The 26,418-nt window shown below is 39.1% G+C and overlaps 1 protein-coding gene and 1 pseudogene across 3 annotated transcripts in view; one reads left to right on the top strand and one right to left on the bottom strand.

The window, feature by feature from the left end:
• The window catches only part of DSE (dermatan sulfate epimerase), a 65,401-nt gene extending 62,163 nt beyond the window's left edge, over positions 1-3,238 (bottom strand). For 2 of the 3 annotated variants that reach the window (XM_069488005.1, XM_069488009.1), the window contains exon 1: positions 3,190-3,238. The gene's annotated coding sequence lies outside the window, so the exon portion shown is untranslated. Of the gene's footprint in view, positions 1-2,602; positions 2,636-3,189 lie in introns of those variants that run through there. The other variant, XM_069488006.1, reaches the window with a different exon arrangement.
• A 16,474-nt stretch (positions 3,239-19,712) lies between these two features.
• LOC138395411 (metallothionein-1L-like) lies at positions 19,713-19,992 on the top strand (annotated as a pseudogene).
• The last annotated feature ends 6,426 nt before the right edge of the window (positions 19,993-26,418 follow it).

Genomic DNA, 26,418 nt, shown 5'->3' with positions numbered 1-26,418 from the left:
TGGTGACCTCCCCCATTGCCCCAAGTTTTATTCTATAAATCACTACAGAGGAAGATAACATTATTCCAAGATAAGAAAACCTAAAGGCATTTGCTATGGTTTGAATGTTTGTCCCATCCAAAACTTATGTTGAAACTTACTCCCCAGTGTGGCAGTATTGAGAGATAGGGCCTTTAAGAGGTGATTGGGTCACGAGGGCTCTGCCCTCATGAATGAATTAATCTATTCATGGATCAATGAGTTAATCAATTAATGAGTTATCATGGGAATGGGACTGGTAGTTCCTATAAGTTCCTATAAGAATAGGAAGAAAGACCTGAGCTAGCACAAACAGACACCTTGTCATGTGATGCCCCATGCCACTTCAGGACTCTGCAGAGTCCCCACCAGAAGGAAGGCTCTCACCAGATGCAGCCCCTTGACCTTGGACTCCTCAGTCTCCATAACTGTAAGAAATAAATTCCTTTTCTTTATAAATTACCCAGTTTCAGGTATTCTGTTATAAGCAACAGAAAATGGACTAAGATAACATTTAATATAGTAATAAGAACTGTCCTGTCCTCAGCTCAGACACATTCTTTCAGTAAGTTTACTGGTTGTAGAATCTCCTCAGGTGCCTTAGCCACTCCTTCAGAATGGCAAAGATCCAGCCCTCCTCAGTTAATGGACTAATGGCATCCACTATGATGAAGTTCCCTCTATCACAAGTTCTACTTCTCCTCAAAGGCCTGCCACAAACACATCCCAGGGCAATAACACTATTTCTCTTTTTTATTTGCGGGGGGTACAGTGGGAATAGTAAAAAAGGATAAGAATATTTACTATACTTAAGATTCAAACATGTTTAGTATTTGATATATACTGCAACTACAACATGGTAGTGTTTTGCTAATTTCTTCACTCCTTTTGAAAATAAAGATTACCTATATATTAAAATCCAAATTTAAATATCTTCTTTTTTTCTTCTCTAATCATACGTTGAGATCATAACATTGAGTGAGATTGTAATTTCTTTCATGCAACACAGTGTGAGCCAATGCAAGTAGAACTAGACACCAAAATATTCTATAACAAATAACATTAAGAAAGGTATAAACAAATAATTTACTGTTTAATTACAGAATGCATTTTCATCTATGATTGTTAAAACACTTTCAGAGATTAAAAAAGATTTTTATAACGAGGCACTAGGAAACATCAGTGAAGCTAAGAACTTCACCTCATGAATAACTAGCAGGTCCTCTCAGGGCAGCACTGCTAAATATTGGACTGGACAGCCCGCAAATCTCATTGAAATGAACTGTGTTAGCTTATTTGTGAACTAATTTTATAAATACTAAAGTAGATGCACACATAAACATTAGTCACTAAGATGGTCGTGACCTCACGTAGCAAACCTAGCTGATTTTTTACCCAGTGTTTTCCCTCCACCAGGTCCCCAACCTCAGAGGGAGGAACTTTAAATGGCCTCTACCCATCAGGACCAGGAACAGAACCTAATAACCCCAACATGACAAAGGCCTATCCTGTATTCTCTTGGAAAGTTTCCTCTTTGTCAAGTTCTTTTTTTCAAGAATTCTCTTTTATTTGGTGACCAGACTATTAATATTTTTTTCTTCCACAAAAGTCATCTTAGAGTATCAATATTTTTTAACTTCAATGTCAAAATGTACTTTGTAGGCCACTGTGTTTATTTAACTAAAACTTGATGAAACTGATACTGACATCATATACCAGTCAATGAAAAAGAACTCTTCCCAGCTCAAACTCTCAAGTTCTACATTAGCAGCTCCAAGAGAACTAAGGCTGTGTCTTATATACCTCTGTATGTCTCGTAAGTAGCCAGCACTGTCTTGCACTTTATGCTGAACCCACACAGAGCAGTCACTAGGTGATCGAGGCATCAAAGTCAATCTTTTCTCGTCTTCATTTTTACTAGAACAGACCTTACCTACACATTCCATAAAAGGACTTATATATGTATAGTGATCTTAAAAAAAAGGTAACACATGAAATACTCAAATATATAGTCTTATATTTTATTTCTTCTATGCCCGTTACATTTTTGTGAGCCCATTTAGTCTGAATACTCTATAAAATATTGCACATCAATATTCTACATAGATTATCATGTGCTGAGAAATCAAAAAAATTAAAGGGATTATTGAAAGGTTAAATTTTACAATGTGAAAAATACTGAAAATATTTCTAAGTGAGAAGGTCCATTCTCACATTTAATGTACTATTAGCTACGCCATGACGAATGAAAAAATTTTAAAAAGAACTTTATAACACCAAGATCCCTAGAAACTAAACGTGTCATCATCTCCTGACCTAATGAATTCCAGGTAAAAGAGGTTCACTTCATTTTTTCAACCAGTGGATTCGGTTTCAATCTTAATGCCAGCCAGCCTAAGTGGAGGCTGCTGCCTTAAATGAGAGATGCAAACGAAAAAGTTCTCAGGGCACAAACGTAGCTCAGATTCCAGCCGCGACAGACCTTGAGTCTATGTGGCATCGCTTACAGAGCTCCCCAGCCTGTGAGTCAAGGCCCCCCTCCCGTCCCCGCCCCGGGGCTGTCTGACCCTGGGATGAGGTTTACCAACAATTTCTCCGGGTGTCGGCGGAGCCAAGGAGCGCTGGAATCCAGCGTCCGGGGGAGGCTCGGGACGCACTTCCTCGGCTTCCGCAGCCGCGAAGTCGGGTTGCCTGCTCCAGAATCGGCACACACGACCACTCCGACCCCACAACTGGCTGGGGTACGTAGGGAAAGGAAGGCGCGAGGCTGTGCCACCCAAGCCGGCAGAGAGAAGCTGAAGCCCCGTGGGCCGTCAGGGAAATCACGGCCGGGCCGGCCAGACCCGGCGCACCAAAAGCGATCTCCAGGTTCTTATACGTGCTCTCGGCTCGGTGCTGGGCGTTCAAGGGGTGGGAAGGGACTAAAAGCTGCTCTGCCGCCCGGAAAGCCCACGGCTTGGGCTTCACGCCTCGGGCGCCCTCCCTGACCGGGCCCGGGCGCGCAGCCCGCGGCGCTCAGCGCCCAGCGCCCAGCGTGGGACGTGGCTCTCAGCCTCCCGCCGGCGCCCGGCCAGCCCCGCAGGCGACCCGCCCGAGACTCCGGAAGAAAGTTGCGCCACGCGGGGCCCAGAACGGCGCCCGCCGCGCGCCCCTGCCCGCCCCTCAGCTTACAGCTCCTCGCCGCGGCTCGTCCTCTCCGGTGTCGCCTCCCCAGCCTCGGCCCAGGCTCCAGAGCCCCTTCCCGGCCCCTCTCACTCCAGGGCGCCCGGGCCCCCGGCTCCCTCGGAGCCGAGCCCTCAGCGCGCCCGTCGCGCCATGGGTGCCGATGGGCGCCGAGCCCCGGGATGCGCCGCTGCAGCCTCGAGCGGCGCTACTGAGAGCCCGGCTGGCGCGGGCGGGTGGGGTGTGGACGAAAGGGGCGGAGGGCTGGACGCGGCGGGCGCTGAGGCTCCGCTCCAGGGAGGAGGAAACCGCAACGTCACCAGAGCCCGGGGAGGCGAGGATGGGGAGGGGGAAACGGGGACCCCCCTCCCCCGGCCGCACCCGACCTCGGGCGCGCCTGGCTTTCTCCTCCTCCTCCTCCTCCTCCCCCAGGACTCGCCACTGTGCTCGGCCTTCACCATTCGCCCTCACTCCATGCACCCCTGCTCTGCAGGCCTCTTTGGTTCTAAATTGCTCTAGTTTCTTAGGACCCATACACTTTGGGTTCGACTCTGAAATCGCACCCAAAGGAAAGATAACTTTTGGAGGCCCAAGGGGAGGAGCTGATGCTTCCGTGCAGCCCCGAGAGAGGAAAGCCAGGAGAAGCTTACTACCGGATCTGGTGCCCACTCCCCTCCGCCTTCTCCAAAGTAGTTCCCTGCCCCTTTTCTCCCCATTTGATTTTACTCCCTTCTCAAAGAGAAGCGGGGGAAATCACCTATGCAGAAGCAGTTCTTGCCTTGACAGTAGTAACAAAATACACTAAATCCAAAACCACTGAGCCCTGCAGACAGATTTCAATCATAAAAGATCGGTAAGCAGAGCATCTGATGTATGTAGCTCACAAGAGGGAATGATCTCACAGGGATGAGTGAGAGACCTCATCCACTGGAGTTCTTATGGAGGAGCATTTACAATCTTGGTAGTCATAGCCTCTTGGAGAAATTTCCTTCCTTCTCTTAAAACCAGCCACTGCATTCAAACACCCTCACCTCAGGCAGGTGTCAGCTGTGACCAGGGCCATCACCTCAGGGCTCGTTTCACCTCTCTCAGTGTTAGCATGTAATTAACCTAGCAGAGCTAGACTGTCCAGAAGTGATAGATGCGTAGGTTACTCACCCTTTCATTAGAATAGGAAATGTTTTACTGGAAACAGTGCTTTTCTCCATGTTTGCTTCCAGGTGCTTTGTTTGAATTCTGAAAGGCCAACTCCATCTCAGAGGTTCTCAAGACCTACAGAGGAAAGCACTTCCATCTGACCATCTTAGGAAAAACTGTGGATGTCTACTTTTATACTTCTCTTTTTCACAAATTGCATTTAAGAGAGATTCTTCACAAACAGGTCAGAAGGAAGTGATACTGTTAAGTTTTGTAAATGTGGCTGGGTGTGGTGGCTCACACCTATAAGCACAGCACTTTTGGAGGCCAAAGCAGGAGGATCACTTGAGGCCAGGAGTGAGAGACCAGCCTGAGCAACATGTTGAAACCCCATCTCTACAAAAAATAGAAAGCCTGACCTGGTAGCACATACCTGTAGTCCCAGCTACTCTTAGGCTGAGGCAGGAGGATCGCTTGAGGCCAGGAGTTTGAGGTTGCAGTGAGCTATGATGATGCCACTGCACTGTAGCCTAGGCTACAGAGAGCGATCCTGTGTTTTAAAAAAAAAAAATTTAAATGTTCACTCGGGTAAACTGCTGATTTGTATAAACTTCCTGATGTCTTAGAGGAAGCCTATAAAGGAGAGAAGGGGCTCTGGAAATTAAAACTACCTTTAATCTGGTTTCAGTCTTTACTCTGCAATTTACTACTGTGGGCCTTGGAAAATAGCTCAACTTTAGAGCCCCAGTTTCCTCATCTGTAGTGTGTTGATATGATACTTCCATTGAACAGTTATAGAGAAGATACAATAAAAATAGCTAATGTTTTTTGAGATTTTACTACACCATGCCAGGCACTGTGCAAAGAGACTTACATGTGTTAATTCAATTATTATGGTTCGGCTCGGTGGTTTATGCCTGTAGTTCCAGTCTTTGGGAGGCCAAGGCAAGAGGATAGCTCGAGCCCAGGAGTTGGAGGCTGTAGTGAGCTATGATCATGCTAGTGTTCTTCAGCCTGTGCAATGGACAGAGACTGTCTCAAAAAACAAAAGAAAAGAAAAAAACCCACAGTTATTAGAGAGGATAAATGGTGAAAGTGCCTAGCTGTAGTATGTTATCCATGAGTATTAATTTCTCTTTATCTTGTCAAATCTGGTTTTATTTATTTAACCTCTTAACCTCCCCGCAAGTAGTCTTCTAGTTCAGTGATTCTCCAACCTAGAACGTTAGAATCATCAGGAGAGCTTTAATAAATTCTTTTTAATGGGGTTCCCACACTAGACCAATAAATCAGAATCTCTGAGGTTATGGTCTAAGCATCAGCATCAGCATTTTAAATTCTCTTCCCAGATGATCATATGTCAACCAGGATTGAGAACTTTTCAAAGGAGGCAGTGCCCACAGTCATTAGCTCCCCTAGCCCCGATATTACCTTTGATTGACCTGTAAATCTGCCTCTGGATGACATCCACCTCTTGTAAAGGGCCCCCATTACTGTACATCTCAAAAGATCTGCAGTTCTGCTTTCTGGAGTCTACAAGATGAAGTTAGCGTTGATTCCACAGGAGAATGCTTCCATTTGCCTAGGTACATACTACTTCCATTAGCTTTTCCTCATCCATTCTGAAAGCTCTCAGGAGTTGATTTGCTTTGCCAATGGCCCTCTCAAAACCTGATTGCAAGAATAGAATTCAAGGTTTCATCCAAATAACAGAATATAAAGATGTTTAATGGCTCTGTTCTAATTACTGTATTGCCCTAAGTATATCGTTGAACTTTAATGGCAGCAATATTACCCTATTGACTCCTGTATTACAATCTACTAAAATCCTAAAATGTGAAAGTTTTTTTCACAACTGCTGCTATGACATACCTTCCCAGCCTACACTCATTGCAGTTTGTGTTCAGCATTTAACGTGATGCTATTCAAATTTTTTTTTTTTTTTATTTTTTTGAGACAGAGTCTCACTCTGTTGCCCGGGCTAGAGTGCCGTGGCATCAGCCTAGCTCACAGCAACTTCAAACTCCTGGGCTTAAGCAATCCTACTACCTCAGCCTCCCGGGTAGCTGGGACTACAGGCATGTGCCACCATGCACGGCTAATTTTTTCTATTTATATTTTTAGTTGTCCAGCTAATTTCTTTCTATTTTTAGTAGAAACGGGGGTCTCGCTCTTGCTCAGGCTGGTCTCGAACTCCTGGGCTCAAACAATCCACCCGCCTCAGCCTCCCAGAGTGCTAGGATTACAGGCGTGAGCCACCGCGCCCGGCCTCATGCTATTCAGTTTTATTGTGTTAAATTGGGCCTCTTCTTTTTGCTTCTTGACATGTTAGGTGCCATTTACGTAATTGAGTAAGTCCGCATCTAATTTCATGTCCTCTGTAAATCTGGTCTGTATGCCAGGTCATCATTTTAGTTCTCATTCTGAGGCACTTTCCACTGCCAACTGAAACTTAATTTGAATGCTTTTGATGAATATTCTCATCAGTTGAGAACCCAGGTGTTACCTAGCCATATTTTCTTCCCTTGTCCCAGCATAGCAGCCAGTGTGCATGGGTGCATGGCACCTTTATAGAAATTAGAAAAAGCCACCCCCACCCTCACCCCAGCTGAAGGATTAGGAAAAAGCAACTCCTTCCTCCCACATGCTACCCCAAACAGCAGCAGCTGTGCTTTGTCTATTAGATGTCTTTGCTCTGCTGGTATAGCAACATTGTCAAAAAAAGGAAATGACCACTTACTGAATTCTTGTTAATGTGTATTAAATTGTGTCTTCCTTTTCTAAGTGCCCAGATGTTACTCTAATAATAGTTTATTAATTTTGCTCAATATCTGTGAAAAGTCTCTTGTCTTGATTTCGGAAATTTCTTTTTTGAAAACAGAAATTCCATTTGTCCACCTCCAGTTTTTTAGGATCCCTCTGTGTTGATTCCAGCTGAGACTCCTTATTGCTGAACTCTCCTTGCTGAGATATAAATTTTCTAGGCAAAAGAAGTTAAGCAAAAGGGAGCTAAGTTATATTTTCTTAACAAGTTTCTTTACCTATCTTAGTTTTCAATTAACTTTTGAATAAAAGTTCATTTTGTCCTCCGCTTTAAGGATTTTTTTTCATAATAGAAAAAACAAAAAAAGGGAATTAGTTCTGTTTTGTTTTCCATTTATCTTAAGCAGAGGCATCCCTTCCATGTTCTTCTTGTCTGAACAAAACAAAAAAATGTATTTTTTGTTGTCCTTAGTTTATTCTTGGCTCCAGCCTAACAGACCCCAATATTACAGGACTGTTATGGTTATATTTTACATTTTCTGCCCTTTAGCTTTTACCAACCAGTCAGCTGGTCTGTGACTGCACAACTGCCTCAATCCTTGAAATGTTTTTTTTCTTTTTCTTCCCCAGGCCAAAATTACTCTATCTGTAAAACTGCCTTACCCTATACCTATAGATTCTCTCATCCTCTGGTCACCGAAGAGGTATAATCCTTTTGGTTTGCCCAAGCCGTATTGCCCTGTAGCTTCTCCTTCCATTTCTGAGCATTCAGCCCTGGCCAGACATCCACCAGAGACTTCTCCAACCTACCTTCCTAAGGTCTGGCTCCCTAACTTTTCCAGGGCTGACTTGCTCCTCTCCATTACAGAGACTGTTCTGCTGCTACTGCAGATGACTCAAGCTTCCTGAGCTTAGTTTTCATTTCGAGAACAAAAGGAAACATTTACCTACATTTTTAATGATAATCGAGTACTACCTCCACCGCCAGTCACAATTTTAAATGTTTATACACACTTCTTCTTTGGGTTCATATTTCCTGGCCTCACCACTCTTCTAACAGATTGTGAAGTATGCCAGGCACTTCTATATGTATCTCATTTTGTCCCCACAGCACTGGTGGTGGCATTACGCCTATCGCATTGATGAGAAAACAGAGGCTCAGAAAGTTGAAGTGAGTTTCCCAAGACATAAATGGCTCAGATCATACACGATTAAGCTTTCTGACATTATTTAATAAATCCAGGCTCTTTCCACTGAACCACTCGGCCTATACTATCTTTTCATTTCTAAAGCCCCACTTACAGTGTGAGTGTCCTGGCCTCAGTTGAAAGCTATTCTCGGCCGGGCGCGGTGGCTCACGCGTGTAATCCTAGCACTCTGGGAGGCCGAGGAGGGAGGATCGCTCAAGGTCAGGAGTTTGAGACCAGCCTGAGCAAGAGCGAGACCCCATCTCTACTAAAAATAGAAAGGAATTATCTGGCCAACTAAAATATATATAGAAAAAATTAGCCGGGCATGGTGGCACATGCCTATAGTCCCAGCTACCCGGGAGGCTGAGGCAGGAGGATTGCTTGAGCCCAGGAGTTTGAGGTTGCTGTGAGCTAGGCTGACGCCACGGCACTCACTCTAGCCCGGGCAACAAAGCGAGACTCTGTCTCAAAAAAAAAAAAAAAAAAGAAAGAAAGAAAGCTATTCTCATTCATTCACAATTGACTTTTTAAATGGATGATTTTATATCATCCTCTGATTTATTATAAACTACTCAAGGTGTCCCAGACACCTTCCAAATTATAGTTCTGTTCTCTGAAATTAAAAAATTATTGATATTTGCTACATGAATGAATGAAATTCGATATTTGTTCTTTTCCTCAGAGTTACTGAATTGACCAAAAGGAGTTGAATATTTAATTTCTTTTTTTTTTTTAATGTGACTGCTGGGAACTGTAAAGAACTTTGACCATCACTAAGCTATCTAGAAAATGAATATTATTAGGTCTTGGTTTGATTTAGTGATTCCTTATAACAGGCACTTGGATAGTATTTAATCCTCTTTTTACCAAACTCTGACCTCTTCCAGAAAAGTGTAATTAAGGAAGAGCTGTGTTCACAAGGTTCTGAAGACAGGTTCATGGCCAGAAATCTGACTGCCTAATGTCCATGTGCTGTTACGGTCTGTTATTCCAAGAAATAGCCCAACTTCTGTCTTCGTGACCTGACTCTTCTGTCACCCACTGAGTTTATTCTTGGGATAATTGTGATTATTCTCCTGTTTTTGTTAAATCAACAGTGAGTAAAATTTACTCAGTACGTTTTTAGATAAACATTAAAATACTGAATTCATAAGGCAAGCGTAGACTTGTTTATTGGTAACTAGCACATGTAGCTCGAAGAGGAACACAAGTTGCGAAGGAGACTAAACCTGACTTTCAGGGCACTAGTCCACTTTTTATTGTCCCAGAAAAGTTTTACTTTATAGTTTTGTTTGTTTGGTTTCTTGTTTTCATCTCCTTTACTAAATTATAGGCTTCTTCATGGTAGAGACTATCTCCTTTATTTCTATGTCCATTCCTCATATTTACTAGCATGGCGAATGTTTGTTAAATTAGAATGCAGTTTTCAGATTATGGCTGTGTCCCAGTCTAGATACAATGGTGGAGAATTTCATGTGTCCATTAAATAAGAGCACGGACTTTGAAGTTGAACAAAACTGGGCTCAAGCCCAGACTCTCTGTCACTAACTGTGTGACTTTGGGAAGACAAGTTATTTAATATCTTTGAGTTCCACTTCCTCATCAGTAGAATTCTGATATGTGTACTTATCTCAATAGTTTCTGGAAGGAGTACACAAAATATTGGATACAAAATCCCTGGCAAAGAATAAGAACCAAATAAATAGTTGTTTATCATAACTTAGGATGGTTCTAAGAGCTGTCAACAAGAGACAACATTTGGAATAAGTCTTATGTGGACTGAACACGCCTGGGATTTTTTTTCAGGGGGGGGGGCAACATTGGAACCAATTAAAATGAGTTATACCCTGACTTTCACAACCCTGCTAAAATAGAGATCACACCAGTTTTGCACTAGTTTAGAAATGCAAGCCTTATGGGATTTTTGTACTCAAGGATTCAGGAGGAGATAAGGAGTTGCCCTGGCAATATTCTATAATAGTAATTCTAACCCGACTATATATTAGCATCACCTGGTAGTACCAAAAACACACCAGTGCACAGTCTCACTGGCAGAAGTTCTGATTTAATTTCTTCTAGGATGAAGCCCAGGAATATGGAGAGCTTTTAAAACTTCTATTGCCTAGGTTGTAGCCTGTACCAGTCAAATCATAATGTCTGAGGTGTTTAAAGTACCCTGATTGCAACGTACCAAAAATTTGGGAACCGCTATTCTATGACAGTGTTACTAGACAGGGATTGAACCAAAAGAAGAATTAATTAGATTTAGAGAATATGTTTATTTGGTACATTTATTCTTGTTTAATAATTATATAAAATATTGTGAAGATTGGTTTTCATTTATTCAGGTTCACTATTTGTTTCTAAATACTTTTGTAGGATGTGCAATTTGGGGAAAATAATACTTGATGTCAGTGTTGGCTGAACTAGTGAAGTTGATTTCATATTGCAGTTAATGTTTCACTTCACACTTCTGCTGCCTTATTATTATTATAATAAAGAATTCCGATCAAACATTGAACAGCCAGGCCATTCAGATTTTTTCTGTTGATGAGATTAACTGTGTCAAGCAAAGAAAATCTTGGAATTTTGCATTCATAGCATCTTTTAAATGAGAAATAATTGACAGCTTGCTAATGTTAAACCTAACTATGTAGACCAATGACATGTTTCTATATCCTTTTCTCACCCAATTCCAAAGAATACACACTGGTTCTTCTGCATTTTCTTTCATTTTTATGATGTTTTAATAGTGCCATTTTGAGTTGGCCATTTTTACTCATCTTGGCCAAATGGAAAACACTGCCATTTTTTTTAAATGCTAAAGTAACAAAATTTAAAAGCTCAACTACAGTTTAACAGCAAGGCAGCATTCCTTAGAAGCACTTAACATCTAAGTGAGAAAGGAAGAAGGAAACTTGGAATAATTAAGGAGGGGATGGGCATATACACACCTAATGGGTGCAATGCACACCGTCTGGGGGATGGACATGCTTGAAGCTCTGACTCGGGTGGGGCAAAGGCAATATACATAACCTAAACATTTGTACCCCCATAATACGCTGAAATTAAAAAATTTAAAAAAAGAAACTTGGAATAATTATATTCTGACCTTTTCATTTTACAGAGAAACTGAAGCAGTTCCTGCTAATGATTACTAGTAGAAGTAGAAAGAGAAGTCAAACATCCTGATTCTTGACATCAAGCCAAATTTTCTTTTTCTCACTTCTCCATGCTGCGTGACTGGCCAAAAAGTACAACTGACTTCTCTTTTTGAGGTCCCTATATTTCATATTAACTGGCAGTTTATTAAAAATGCAAAGATACATTTCCTCCAGTAATAAAATATCAGCACATAAGGAGAAATAAGGTTTACTTTTGGAGGAAATCAGGTGCCTCCTCAAATGTCCGTGGATGGCACCTTTAATTTAGCAGTGTTAAACTTAATTTGAATGGTACTTATGGTATAATTTTCCCATCGAGATATGGGCAATGTAAGCTCACATCACTACATACTTAAAATCACTACTGAACTAAGTGCCTGCCCTTGAAGTATTAATAAAGTCTTTGATAAATTTTCACCCATCTTGAGTTATTTATCTGTTTATTATACCTGGGATTTAAACGTTCTAACAAATTTCCATCTTTTATTATATGAATCAATTTTCTAAATTTCCTGCTGTTATACAAGAAGGCTAGATAGCAGTGATTCTGTTCAGGATAGGCAGATTAATATTATGGTATGAAGATCAGCTGGGTATCAATCATATATATATGGTATATGTACATAGTATTATAGGTATAATCTATATTTTGAAATCTCACTTTCTCATCAGTCATTAAATATATTACAATAAAAAGCAACTATTATGAAGTAGAAATAGGACATTGGACACTAACAATCTTGGATTGTAATTTAATGAAAAAGTCACTTAAAGGGAATCTTCCTGAATTACACAATGTTAATGTTGTTTGGGGTGAAATTAAAAGGTTAATTCTGGAAATTGAGAGTGCTTGATTCTAGGACTAAATCTGTCACAAACCAGCAGTATGAACCCAAAAGAAATTGTTCCTCTTTTATTCCCCTATAAATTTGGAAAATTCAGTAATAGCATAAACCATGGTAACTTGAGAAAAAGCACTTAAACTCTTTGAGTCCCAGTGTCCTTAACTATGAATGGAAGAAACTGGCCTACTTCCATTGTTCTCAAGTCTGATTATACTTTAGAATCACCCAGGAATCTTTGAAAAAAAAATGATGCCCTGCAATACCCCCAGATAAATTAAAACAGAATTTCTGGAAGATGTGGCCTAGGCTAGTGGTACTTGAAAGTGTGGTCCATGGACCGCTGGTATTAGCATCACTGGTGTATTAGTCAGCTCGGGCTGCCATAACAAAATACCGTAGACTGGGGTGGCTTAAATAACAGAAATTTATTTCTTACAGTTCTGGAGGCTGAGAAGTCCAAGATGAAGGTGCTAGCCAATTCTGTTTCTGCTGAGTGTTCTCTTCCTAGCTTGCAGATGGTAGCCGTCCAGCTGTGTTCTCATACGACACGCACATGTAGAGAGAATGCTCTTTCTCTTTCTCCTTCTTATAAGGCACTGTCCTTATGTCCCAATTTAACCTCTAATTACCTCCTAAAAGCCCTGTCTCCAAATTGGGGGTTAAAGCTTACATACGAATTTTGGGGAACACAATTCAGTCCATAGCACTTGGGATCTTGAAAATTTTCAGACCCAAGCTCAGATCTATTGAATGAGATTCTCTAGGGGTGAGGGCCAGGAATCTATGTTTTAACAAACTCTGCAGGTGATTCTTATGTATAGTGGACTTCGAGGACCACTGGTCTAGGCCAATGGTTTGTACATTAGACTGCACACCTGAATCACCTAGGAAATTTGTAAACCTTTGATGCCTGTGACCCTATCCCAGAGATTCTGATTTACTTGTTGCAGGATGCACAGTCTAAACAAATTTTAAAGCTCTGAAAGTGAATTCAATCTGAGAACCAGTGGTGTAGAAGATTTCTAAGAATCTTTGTAGTCCAAAATGGTATGGATTTTAATATAATGACTATACATAAATATGTAATATAATACAGTACATAATTAGAATAACATATATCAATAGGAGGATAGGATAGCTCTATTTTGTGGCTTCAGATAACTCACATTTGTAGTCCTGTTTCTTTTAATCACTTGATGATATAATGTATTAAACAGGAATATTTTGAGAATTACTATTTTGATAGTACATTTGCTAGATATATGATCCTTTATTCCTTGGTAAAAATGAAAGGGTTATTTGATGGTCAATGTCTTTTTTTTTTAAATTTCAGATATTATGGGGGTACAAATGCTTTGGTTACATAAATTGCCTTTGCACCACCCAAGTCAGAGCTACAAGTATGCCCATCCCCCACACAGTGCTCATCGCACCCATTAGGTGTAAATTTACCCATCCCCTTCTACCCCTCCCACAGATGCTTATTTTAAAAGAATAGTAACAAATTTAGAGTCCAGAAGTAATTCTAAAAAACAAACAAAGATAATGTCATTACTTTATAAATCTCAAAAAAGTTTATTCAATCATATAAACAAAGAAATTATAGGTATTTCTTAATATTAAAACTTATATTCAGCATTATATAATTTTTAAATCTCTTTTGATACCAGAATATAAATGACTCTATGATAAAATTGTAGATGTCATTTCTCCAAAATTTTGTAATACTATTATCAGTTGTAGACAATAACATTTTAAAATACATATCTCAAATCACCAGAGCTCTGACCAGTGAATTTAACTAATACTGTCACCACAAATATTAGCACATAAAAGTGGAAAACTCAACTCCTGATGTTTTTTCTTTTCTCTCTCTAAGGCACATGAGCCATTTAAAAACTTCAAATTCATCACAAAGGAATAAGTAAGTAATGAATCAAAACTAGCAATCATCTTTAAAGTGGTGGAGTATATAGGAGAATTGCTAAGAATGGTATTTGAGTACTTGGCTTAATTAGAATTCTGTTATGATGAGGCTGAGGTGGCAACCTTTTCTAAACACATGTACATATGAAGTATCCATACTGACGGTCACAAAGGGACTGGGAGAGTTAACACCAAATTGATACATCTACTCCAAAGTGCATGCTCTGTTGAAAGGAGGATAATGGTGTCCACTTTGTTTATAAGTCCATCACAAACCAGTTTTCAAATATATTATTTTCCCCATGTTTTAATAAGTAAACATTACCAGGGAAATTACAAATGAAATATTGAAATACACGTCAAGATGTGACTTTCTTTCCATATGCAGATGTAGGGCAATATTCCTTCTCTTTAAGCAAGTTTTTAAGTAAAACATAATTTGGGGAAGGGGAATCATTTGAAAACAATGTTGCTGTAGGAATTGTGCTCTCACTGGATGTTATTGAGAGTGACTATGGCCTACCTAAAAAATCTTGGCTCAAAAGTCAACAGGTATCATTTTGTGAGTAAAATGAGCTACATCAACACTTAGAACCACAGATGACCTGTGATTAGCACATGGTTGAAAAGAAAAGGCAGTATTATAGAATCCCAATTTGTAATATTGCAACACTCCTATCTGTTTCCACCTAGCCACATCACCTGTCCTATATACTGTATTGAAATGAAATATCTCTATTACAGTTTCTATTCTGAGTGTGAAAGAACAGCACTAACTTTTGTTTGTCCTTGATCTGTCAGCTGTTCTCTGAAATTTAAACCTAGACAGAAGCTTCTAAACTTTACTAGCATTAAAACAGTATTTGTTATTAATATATATAGGAAACACAATATATGTAACTATAGTAGCTGAGCTAAAATTATAAATAGGAAGAATCATATGTTTAAATTTGATCATGATGGCTGACAAAAATTAGTAAAATCCTTAAGACTTAGTATAATATTACCGCTTTTTCTAAATTTTAACTTGAAAAAGTTAAATTGCCTTCAATAACTGAAAGTACTCTATGCTGTCATAGCGCTAGTGTTGAAATCTTCTAGCTTACAGTAGAAGATCATTCTGTTAATGTTATTGCATTCATATATATACACATATACATATATACAGACACATATACATGTATATACAAACCATCAGTATTTAACAATGTTTTATTATTGGACATTTGGGTTGTTTCCAATATTTTGCTAATTTAAACAACACCATGTTGAATATCTCTGCATACACATAGTTCCACACATACGTGCATACATTCCAAGGAGTGGAATTGCTGGATGGAGATTTACATACTTTTTAAAGATTTGTTACATATTTGTCCTCCAAATGCTCTCTCAAAGGATTTTCTTTCAGATCAAAAGTGTTTTATTATTCATATTTCATAGAAGAAGGGATGTGACAAATGGGTCAGGGTTGTATGAAAAAATAATTCAGGTTTGTACAGGTTACTCTATTTACACCTGAGAGCAGGGCTCTCCTGACAGCAGGTGGAGAGCTAATATCTCTAGAATACAGTTTTTTTTTGTTTTGTTTTGTTTTTTAGAAAAGACAATATGGGAGTTGTTGGAGAAAGAAGTTGTGAAAGAAAGATACCATATATGCAAACCTACAGATGTTTTTAGGTTTTCTATTTAGTCTACAAATGTGTTTTCTATTTAGTCTACCATGAAATCGTAAGAATTGTTATGCAGTCTAATAATCTATTTGACAAGTCCCGTAAGACAGATTTTCTTCAAGCCTTTTTTTAAACTAAAAACTAATATGGATAGGTAGATGATAGATGATAATAGGAAGATAGATGATAAATATATAGAAATGTATAATAAAGTTTTAGAAACCAATGTTTATCTTTTTATTTTCCATTTTAGTCTATTTTATTATATTAAATAAGAAAGATTTGGGTCAACTAAATAGATTTCAAGACACACTAATATTTTGCAACTTGAAGCTTAAAAACATTGTACTGAGGTTATTGCATATGTGTAGAGAGATATTGTTCACATTTACCTTCAAAGTTTAAGGATATAGACCTACAAGAAATGTGAAACTGAAATAGTGGCTTCTAAACTCTTTCTAACCTACATAAATCTGACTGATAAATACATAAGAAGATCCTGATGCTTTAGCCAAACAAGAGACAAAAGTAGAGACAACTTAGATTAAAATCAAACATCTTGTGGCATTTAAAGGCATATTCATAATGGCAGGAGAAGGAAACAGCAAATAGTAAGATTTAAAGCAATACACCACCTTTAAGGTTTTTCAAAGGGCCACATAAATCTTCTAACAGGAAGATCATATGTTTAGGAGGCATACCAGGCACATGAAGAAAGTTCGTAAATGTTGGAGCTGTAGGGCACCAGCTGGTTCCCCACAGCCTACAAGCCATCAGCTCATCAGTGCGAAGGTCCACCAGGAGTCATCAGTTCCTGCCACTGGGAAAGATACTTCCAAGAACTGCATCTTCCAGCACACACTTGCCATATTCCATCACTATCTTATCTCAGATTTTTGATAATGAAAGAATAGCTGTTCCCCTCAACAAAGCTCCGTTTATAAATAATTGTATGGTACTATTCACGCCAGCGTAGGCTGCAGTCTGCTGCTACAGATGGTGTTGACACTGTGATCTCCAAACATATCATTTTCATTTTTATTTTTATTTATTACTTTTCACAGAGTGAATACCATTGCCCCAGCTCTCTATGGTCAGAAACAAGCAGCAGCAGTGGAAGACACCTATCAATGATGTGGGAAAGAGAGCCATGATTTTTGCTGCATTGGATACAGAGCTTTGAAGCCAGGCAAAGAGGACTTGCCTGCCTTCTGCCAGCAGTGAGGATCCAACTAGACAGTAAAGGACTAAAGTTGGAAAGTATTTTTGTGGCCTGTGGTAAGAAATCCTAAAACCAGATTTATTTTCATCTTCTTATTTTAATTTTTAGTTGGGTTAATTACTGTCTATAAATTTTAATATTTAATTGGGTTAATTACTGTCTATAAATTCTACAATTGACAGCTCAGCTTAAACCTAAGGAATCTAGACGAAAAATACATCAAAATGCATCAAAGACATCAGCCAGGCATTTCCCTGCATCTTCATTGACTTTGACACATACACACACACACACACACAGACACAGAGACACACACACACACACACATATAATGGATTTTTATAGTTTTGGGGACATAGATCTCAACAAGCTTGGGATCATCGGGGATAGTAGGTCCCTGGAATGCACCATTCAGAGCAGCAAATATTTCTGAAGGGGGCAGGCAGAGAGTATTCTCTAAATATTTTGGATGCTACCAAAAACACTATTTTCTTAAAATTCTCAAATATTTTATTAAAAGATGAGAAAGAAGGAAAACTAATTTTTGGCTTCAGGAAAAAAAAAAGTGTTATATAAGCAAGTCTCTGCTGATGCAATGTAAAAAATAACTTGTTTTTATGGGTAAAGGTCAGGAGCCAGGGAGTGGCTCACCACCCATCAGCACTGGATCCTCTGAAGAGTGAACTAGTAGAAGGGAGATGGAACATTGTTCTCTGGATGCCAGAGAAAACCAGAATGTTAGTAAACATGGGGATGGGAGAAACATTATTAGTGAATTTCATAGGTTTACATGCTCAGTCAAATAGAATCTATTTTTTGAATTATGTATTGGAAAGATACTAAGGCCTCATGGAAATCACAGCTCCATGTGGAGTCAAAACTAGTAATTAATGTGAGGTGTTGACCAGCATGGGGGCATCTGCTTAAGATCCTGAATATGGCTCTTTAGTAATGAGTTTGGAAGCACTAACTATGCAGACAGAATCTGGTGCTGGTGTGCCTTTCTATGCCCCAGAATTATAGAAACTCTAAAACACTCAGTGTGGCTACTTGCAGCCAAACACAGGCAGCATGGGAGGGAGAAGCTAGCACTGAATGGGGGTCCGGAGCTGCAGGATTCAGAGATATCCTGGCTCTACCACCAACTCAGGTGACCTGAATAAGTCACTTTACCCACTGGGGTGTGTTTTTCCTCATTTACGAAATGAAAGCATTGTATCATCTACAAGATTCCTTTAATTTAGAATTTTATGATCAAAGTTCCCATGCTAGGATTGTCCAGTAGAAATATAATACAAGCCACATATGTAATTTTAAATGTTTCACTGCCACACTAAAACATGTAAAAAGAAACAGGTGAAATTAGGTTTTATAATATTTTTACTTAACCCAATTCATCCAAAATATTATCATTTCAATGTGTCTTTGAAATCTTGACTAGCTACACACACTTTAAGTGTTCAACAGCCACATATGACTAGTGGCAACTTTGTACCGTATTGGATAGCCTAGCTCTAGGCAATTGTATAAAGTTCACAGGAAGGGAGCAGTAGCTACATTTCTCTTTGATACCCTGAGCCACGGTTCCAAAACTTGACCATTTACCAAAATTAATGAAGGAATTTCAAAAAGTGTTTCTGAGCCCACCCCATTCCTTGGGCATGGGTCATGTTTTAGAAAATCTCCCTAACTAAATCTGATGTACAGCCTGTCCATAGCAGTCTGCAGGGCAGTGTTCGAAAACCTCTTCAGTGAGCTAATGGAGCCTTCCTTCATGCCATTTAGAGGTGGGTAAAATAAGGGAAGCAGTAATCATGTGGGTAGCATCCTCTCCAGGGATTTTCCAGGTAGTTATCAGACCTGTCTACCATGTGAGCTAGAAAATTTCAACACTAATGCTATGACAACATAGAGGACTTTGAGTTATTGAAAGCAATTTAACTTTTTCAAGTTAAAATTTATTAAAGAACAATGAGCTAATGTAAAACAAAGGAGATCAAATTCCACGTTGCCAGGATGTATCCACCTGGTGACTCAATAGAGTTGCAGCTGTAGTTACAGGTGTTTAATGTTTGCATGTAGACTGGCTGCCCTCAGTCAGGACTGACTCTCACCTTTGGGTGTCTTCAACTGAGTGTTAACAGAGTAGTTAAGAGAATTTACCAGAATGAGGAATCCTATAATGCTTTTATTTTACTGATACGAAAGAAATGAGTATATGTGTTAGCAGTCTCCCTTTTAGACTTACAAAATCATATGAGCAGGACAAAGGAGGCTACTGTAGTAGGGAATTTTCAGAAAGCAGATAAATTAAAATTAGGTTGAATGAGTGCTAGCCAATATTATCCTACAGGGAAGGGAAATGGGTTTCAAATGTAGATGAGGGGGCCTGTAGCCTAGCTGGAGCAGAAGGTTTAAAGGTATCAGCTGAAGAACAATAGGTGAATAAATAGTAACTTGAGGTTCTACACACTAGTCACACCTGAAGTGCTCAAATTAGAAAAGTCTGAATATTTGACAAGGGTTCAGGGAAATAGTCATTCCCATATAATGCTGGTACAATCCTTTAAGACAGACCATGCATCCTCAAAGTCCTAGCAATCCTGCAGGCAACCATGTCCAGACTCCAGACACCTCTTGAGATCACCATGGATCCCAACTGCTCCTGTGCCACTGGTGGCTTCTGCACCTTCACCAGCTCCTGCAAATGCACACTGCAAATGTACCTTGTGCAAGAAGAGCCGCTGCTCCTGCTGCCCCATGGGCTGTGCCACATGTGCCCAGGGCTGCATCTGCAAAGGGGCATCAGACAAATGCAGCTGTAGCTGCTGTGCCTGCTGTCGAGAGAGCCCTGCTCCCAGATGTAAATAGAGCGACCTGCACAGACCTGGATTATTTTCTCATACACCCCCTGACCCGTTTGCCACATTCCTTCTTCTGTGAAATATGTGAGTGATAATAAAACACTTTTGACTTGAAAAAAATCCTCTGAGAGAGCATCTGGAGGATAAATATGTAACAAATCTTTAAAAGGTATATAAATTTGCATCCAGCCATTCCACTCCTTGGAATATATGCACATATGTGTGAAACTATGTGTATACAGGGATATTCAACATGGTGTTGTTTAAATTAGAAAAATATTGGAAACAACCCAAATGTCCAATAATAAAAAATGTTAAAGAAATTATGGTTTATATATGTATCAATACATGTGTCTGTATGTACGTATATGTGTATTTATATATATACGAATGCAATGAAATTGACATTAATGATATCAAACTTGGAGTATTTCCATGGAAAGTATGTTACATTAAAAAGCCAATTATAAGATGTTATATAAAACCTGTCACTATTTTATTATGAAAAATTAATATAACTGCACAAAGAATATAACTACACCAAAAATTGTGGGAAAATAAACAGAAAACTGTAATTTTATATAGGTGTTGTATATACAACTTGAGAATATGAGTAATTTTCATTTCATTTATATAATTATGAACTATGGATTTCAGACCCAATGGGGTATGCTTTCTGATTAGGCCCATTCTAGAAGTAACTCTTCTCACCAGAAGCCAGAAAATGCCATGCTTCCCTGAGATCGGAAGAGGTTTCTTGAGCTGCTTCCCATTCTGACAGAGTTTTAACTGAAGTTTTTGTAAGGACATACTGTATGACAATTCCATGAACTTCCTGGTTCCCTTGCTGCACAAACCACCCACTCTCCCTTAAAATAACTCACACCTTTTGAGAGAGCATGAGGGGGCGACTGCGCTTTGGCATCAGAACAGCCTGGCGGGAACAATGGCTGATTCCCCGCCCCCCGCCAGTGAGATCTTCATGAGGGTATGTTGTCTAAGCTCCCAGCAGCACATAGCACAGTTTTTCAATAAATATTACTTAGTGTTCTCCAACCTCCTTAAAAAAATTTTTTAAAGAGATTTTGATCATTAAATATACGTAGTCTGGGTCACTATTTTCTTAATGAATTCCTTATCTTTGCTTAAAATCTGAAGGACAAATATGAGGAAGGACACTGCTCCTGTGTAGCTTGTGTTAAATATGATTTTTTTTTCTTTAAGAGAAAGACCATATTTCAGGAAATATACCCAAATATTGCTACAGTTATAGATGTATATTTGGAAGCTATCTGAAGTCTAGGTTCTTGAAAGCAATGTCATATGCCTCTTTAAAAGTAGATAGACGCTGTAATTCAGTATGCGAAGACTGCTTACATCTACTCTAAACCCTTTTCTAAGAAGCTCAGTACATGACATATAGAGTATGTTTAGACTGATTCTAAGATTTTTTTTAAGTTTAAAATAATAATTATAAAATTATTTTACATCAGCCATGAAAGCTGACAAAGATGAAATATCTTTATAGACAAGCTCCCATCAAAGGATAACGATGATACAGTAAGCCACGTATCTATCTGAATCCCTTCGTGTCACAAGGGCGACTGTCCAGTGGTTGGAGCCAGTCAGATCTATGTTCAAATAACAGCTGTACAATTTATTTGCTCCAAAACCTCAGCCAAATTATTTAGCCTCCCCAAATCTCGGTTTTCTGAGAATATCAATGTCCATCTTTTGAGACTATGAGGAAAAGAGAGAATGATTGTAAAGTGTAGGACACAGTGGCAGGAAGAGTAAATGCTCCCTGGAAGCTGTTATTATTATTGAAATAAAGTTTATTTAAAAATCTTACTGAGAAACATTTATAAAATTTTTTAAAAATTAGTAAGTAGCCCATGAAGAAAGGTATTTATTCCAAGTAACTATCCACAACATAAACAGATTTATTTGGAATACTACAAAGGAAAACATCCCTAAATTTTCCACCCAATATTACCTAACTCACACATGCACAATTCCACCACCACCACCACCCTCAACAGTCTTTCCATTTTTCCAGAGAAAAAGTAGAACATCAAGTTCCTTTTCTTGAACCACAAGTTAGAGGTCATCATCAGTTCATTTGGAAAGATATCCATCTATGTTTATACACACACACATCCACACACATATACACTTCCATGTGCACACTTACACAGACACACATTTACTCGTGTGTGTGTGTGTGTGTATATGAACTATAAATTAGTATAGACCTATATTTTAGTACTTAGTTGACATAAATGAATAAGGTAGTGGGGAAGCCAAGCCACTTATGATGAACACAAGACTCGTGCCTTTCTCTTACCCTGTTAAGGGACTGTTAAGTCTCTGATGGACTTCTCTGACAAATACATTCCATATTCACACAAATCACTCTGGGAGAGGGAGAAGGAGGGAGAGATTGAGAAAGGGAGGGAAGAAGGCAGGGGAAAAGGAAGGAGGAAAGAAAGGAAGATTCCACGTGTGGGGCATGTGTGTGGGTGAGGCTGGCAAGCTGGGTCAGTTTTGGGAAGCCAATTTTTTGCCCACCCAGAGCCTGCCCAGACTTGCCCTAAGACTGTGTTGTAAAATGGGTCATGATTTCTCTGCCAGGCATATTTTGAAATGAGTGAAGTCCCAGACCTGACTAATTTTTTTTCTTGGCCCTCTTACTTCTTTAGCACAAACATCTGAGGTTGTGTTGGTTTTAAGTGTGCTCCTCAAAGCATCCCAAATTTCCTGCTTTTTACTTCTCAATTCTTTCGTGTTTACAACCCAGTTCAAGAGCTACTGACCTCTGCCTAACCCAGCACTAAACCTGTGGATTTTAAGTCCTTATGCCATTCAGAACCACCATTCCAAGCACAACCACCTCTATTCAGAGTCTGGAAATTAGGATCAAAAACCCATGCAGATTCAGTACTATATTGAGAGATTCTTCTGGAGCAGGTATTTCATCATTTGAAGAAGGCTTGGATTTGGAGAACCCTTGTGATCAAAAGAAGAAATGGGGCCAGGCGCGGTGGCTCACGCCTGTAATCCTAGCACTCTGGGAGGCCGAGGTGGGCGGATCGTTTGAGCTCAGGAGTTCGAGACCAGCCTGAGCAAGAGCGAGACCCCATCTCTACTAAAAATAGAAAGAAATTATATGGACAGCTAAAAATATACATAGAAAAAATTAGCCGGGCATGGTGGTGCATGCCTGTAGTCCCAGCTACTTGGGAGGCTGAGACAGGAGGATCGCTTGAGCTCAGGAGTTTGAGGTTGCTGTGAGCTAGGCTGACACCACGGCACTCACTCTAGCCTGGGCAACAGAGTGAGACTCTGTCTCAAAAAAAAAAAAAAAAAAAGAAGAAATGGTTCTGACCAGCCATTGCAGTTGAACTAATGCTTAGACACAGGAATAGGATAAGTTAAGGTCTGAAAGGATTGGTCATGCCAAAGAGGCTACGTGTAGGTTGATAATGTTGATTAGATTGAAGAAACATATGGTAAGGCACCACATTGTATTGATACTGATTCTAAGACTATATAAACACCTAAAATCAAGAAACATTGCATCCAGACGTCTTTTTTGACCCTTTCATTTTATATATTTACAGACAGAATTGAGGTCCAGGGTTTTTAACTAACTTTTCCAAGGTGATAGGCAGATACCAACATAAGCTTTGTTTGTAGGACAGGGGAAATCCACTGTAAACAAGGAGGTTACACAAATTAATGATGATTTAATGATGGGACTTAAAATTTCCATAAACTAAAGAGTACCACTATGGGATAAGAGAACTACACTTACTAGAAAGGTGTATAATGAAAATGTAAGAGACAACGCTCCAGGTTCTACCAAAGTTGGGATGAATATTCCTTAAGATCTTTGTCATCATTCTTTGCTCACCAGGGAGCTTTCTGATTATAAACTCAGATTCCTAAATTTCCTGAGATTAGAATTGGAATACTCTGATGACAGAGAAAAGACTATTTTAATCAGCAAAACCTGATCATTTGAAATAAACTGATAAAATTGAGTTTCTATAATTATACACTTGAGGACTGTGGATTCATGAAAAACAATCCATGATGGCTGATAGCCCTTATTCTTTTTTTTTTCTCTTTACAGAACATTATTAAAAATTTCAGCATGTATGTAGCTATTTTATAATGAGGTAAAAATTGTGAAGTTATTAATAAACAACAAATACCATTATCATATAATGTAATAAAATGTAGTGTGTTATATTTAGCCAATAAAAATACAACATTATAATCAGCAATAAAAATGGTTCCTAAGAATTTAAATGTTGATAAGGTTACCAGGTTACCAATATATTGGCACCTTTCTTTCTTTCTTTCTCTCTTTCTCTCTTTCTTTCTTTTTTTTTTAGACAGAGTCTTGCTCTGTTGCCTGGGCTACAGTGCCATGGCATCAGCCTAGCTCACAGCAACCTCAAACTCCTGGGCTCAAGCAATCCTCCTGCCTCAGCCTCCCAAGTAGCTGGGACTACAGGCATATGCCACCACGTCCAGCTAATTTTTTCTATTTTTAGTAGAGACAGGTTCTCACTCTTACTGAGGCTGGTCTTGAACTTCTGACCTCAAGCAATCCTCCCACCTCGGTCTCCCAGAGTGCTAGGATTATAGGTGTGAACCTCCACGCCCATCCATTAGCATATTTCTTAAATAAAAAATAAAAGTTTTAAGATGTGAAGATGAAACATCAGGTTCATTTTTAAATCTTCTTCCATACTAAAACAGACCCTTTGTTTTCTCTCACAAGTGCCAGCAAGGGTTACTCTGTTGCTGCCAACAGTTCTGGGTATGGAATAGCCAAACTGAGTCAGATGACTATTCTGTTAAAACAAGGGTTTCAAGACTGTGAACTCATGAGACGGGGGATTCAGCAGGAGGAAAACATTCATATCTCTGTTATAGGAAAGTTATTAAAAGTGTTGACTATTTGGAAGAAAAGAGAAAAGCAGACAGATTAACCAAATTCTTGCTTAATTACAATAAATGTTCTGGTAAACACTATGTAAACACAAACTACAATATCAGTAATATTATAGCTTTTAACAAAATGAACTAACATTCTTCTAAGACTATGTAAGTTCTATGTAAAGCAATACAATTCAGAACAGAGACTGGAATGTTTCATGAAACAGATGGACTTTCAGGACTTTTTTTTGTCCCAAAAGGAAGATATGCCAGGAAAATCTTTGTATAATTAAATAGTCTAAGTTCGTCATGTCTAAAGTCATGAAAAACACCCAAAAGCTTTTTTTCTTACTTGGAGTCAGCTTCTATGGTATTGTACAAGTTTAGTGAACTTATGTGTGTGGAACATAACTCATCTTTGAGAATATCACAGCAATGAGGACTTGCCTGACCCTCAGAGAGCCATATATTTTGCTGCTTAAGGAATAGTCTTGAATATCTTAATTACCAATGGAATACAAACAACATCTGACTGACAGGGTTCTTTGCTCCCTCAAATAATAGACAATTGTGTCAGTAGGTCTTTATATGAATAATGGGCTAACCATGGTCCTGTTTAATAGTTTTTCCTGAGAGAATTTGTGCTGAAGTTTATGACCCTGAAAATTCTAAATTTGATTTTCAGATTGGTTTACCCACAGCTCACTGGACTAAGCATTTGTGACATGAAAAGGAGAGATACAAGTTCTCTTCTCTGAAGAGTGAGTTCTGACTTAATCATTCTTGTTTAAAAGGAGTTTATTGCTACAGAAGTTAGGGAGTAGAAGATTTCCACTCTGTGGGGAAATAAGTAGGTCCTAGAATTACATAGGTTCATACTACTTTGATCTTAATACCATTCCTCAACTGTATCCTCTTGAGCAGTTTTTATTAAGGCATACGGAATGGCCTGATCACTTTTCACTTTTATTACTATTTTATTCTATTATGACACAAATCACTTTGAAATAGAGAAAAAAAGAAAGTATAAAATTTGAAAATAAAACTTAGATTTGAGCTAATTAGTCCAAAGTTACAAGGTCAGATTCCTTTCTGACAAATGCTCTCTCTAAAGAGCAACTATAAGCCTGGATAAAATTGACAAAAACAATCATTTCATCACTCTGAAAATAAACCAAAGGCATACAACAATCTGAGAAGTGTGTAGGCTTGAAAACTGTTGAACTTTCAGTAAGAATAATGAGAATCTGTGGCATTCCAACCTGAAGCTACTCACATACCCACCTACTCTCTCTCCTCACTTCATTGAGGGCAGAGGTTTTTGCAGAAGCAGAACCACCAGTACTAGAGCTTCTCTGTACTGTCAGTGGGAGCTTACTCAGTCTGGAGTGTAGGAGACAACCACTTCCAGCACCATTTTTGGTGGAAATGATGATCTCTGGGGCATGTCAGCAGGAAAAGCCAACAGCTCAACTCATCTGAGGTTGTTGTCATGGTTAGG

This window comes from Eulemur rufifrons, chromosome 15 (genome assembly GCF_041146395.1).
Source record: "Eulemur rufifrons isolate Redbay chromosome 15, OSU_ERuf_1, whole genome shotgun sequence".
NCBI classification, from domain to species: Eukaryota; Metazoa; Chordata; class Mammalia; order Primates; family Lemuridae; genus Eulemur; species Eulemur rufifrons.
Note: the sequence above shows the minus strand (reverse complement) of the source record. Positions and strands in the feature narration are given on the sequence as shown.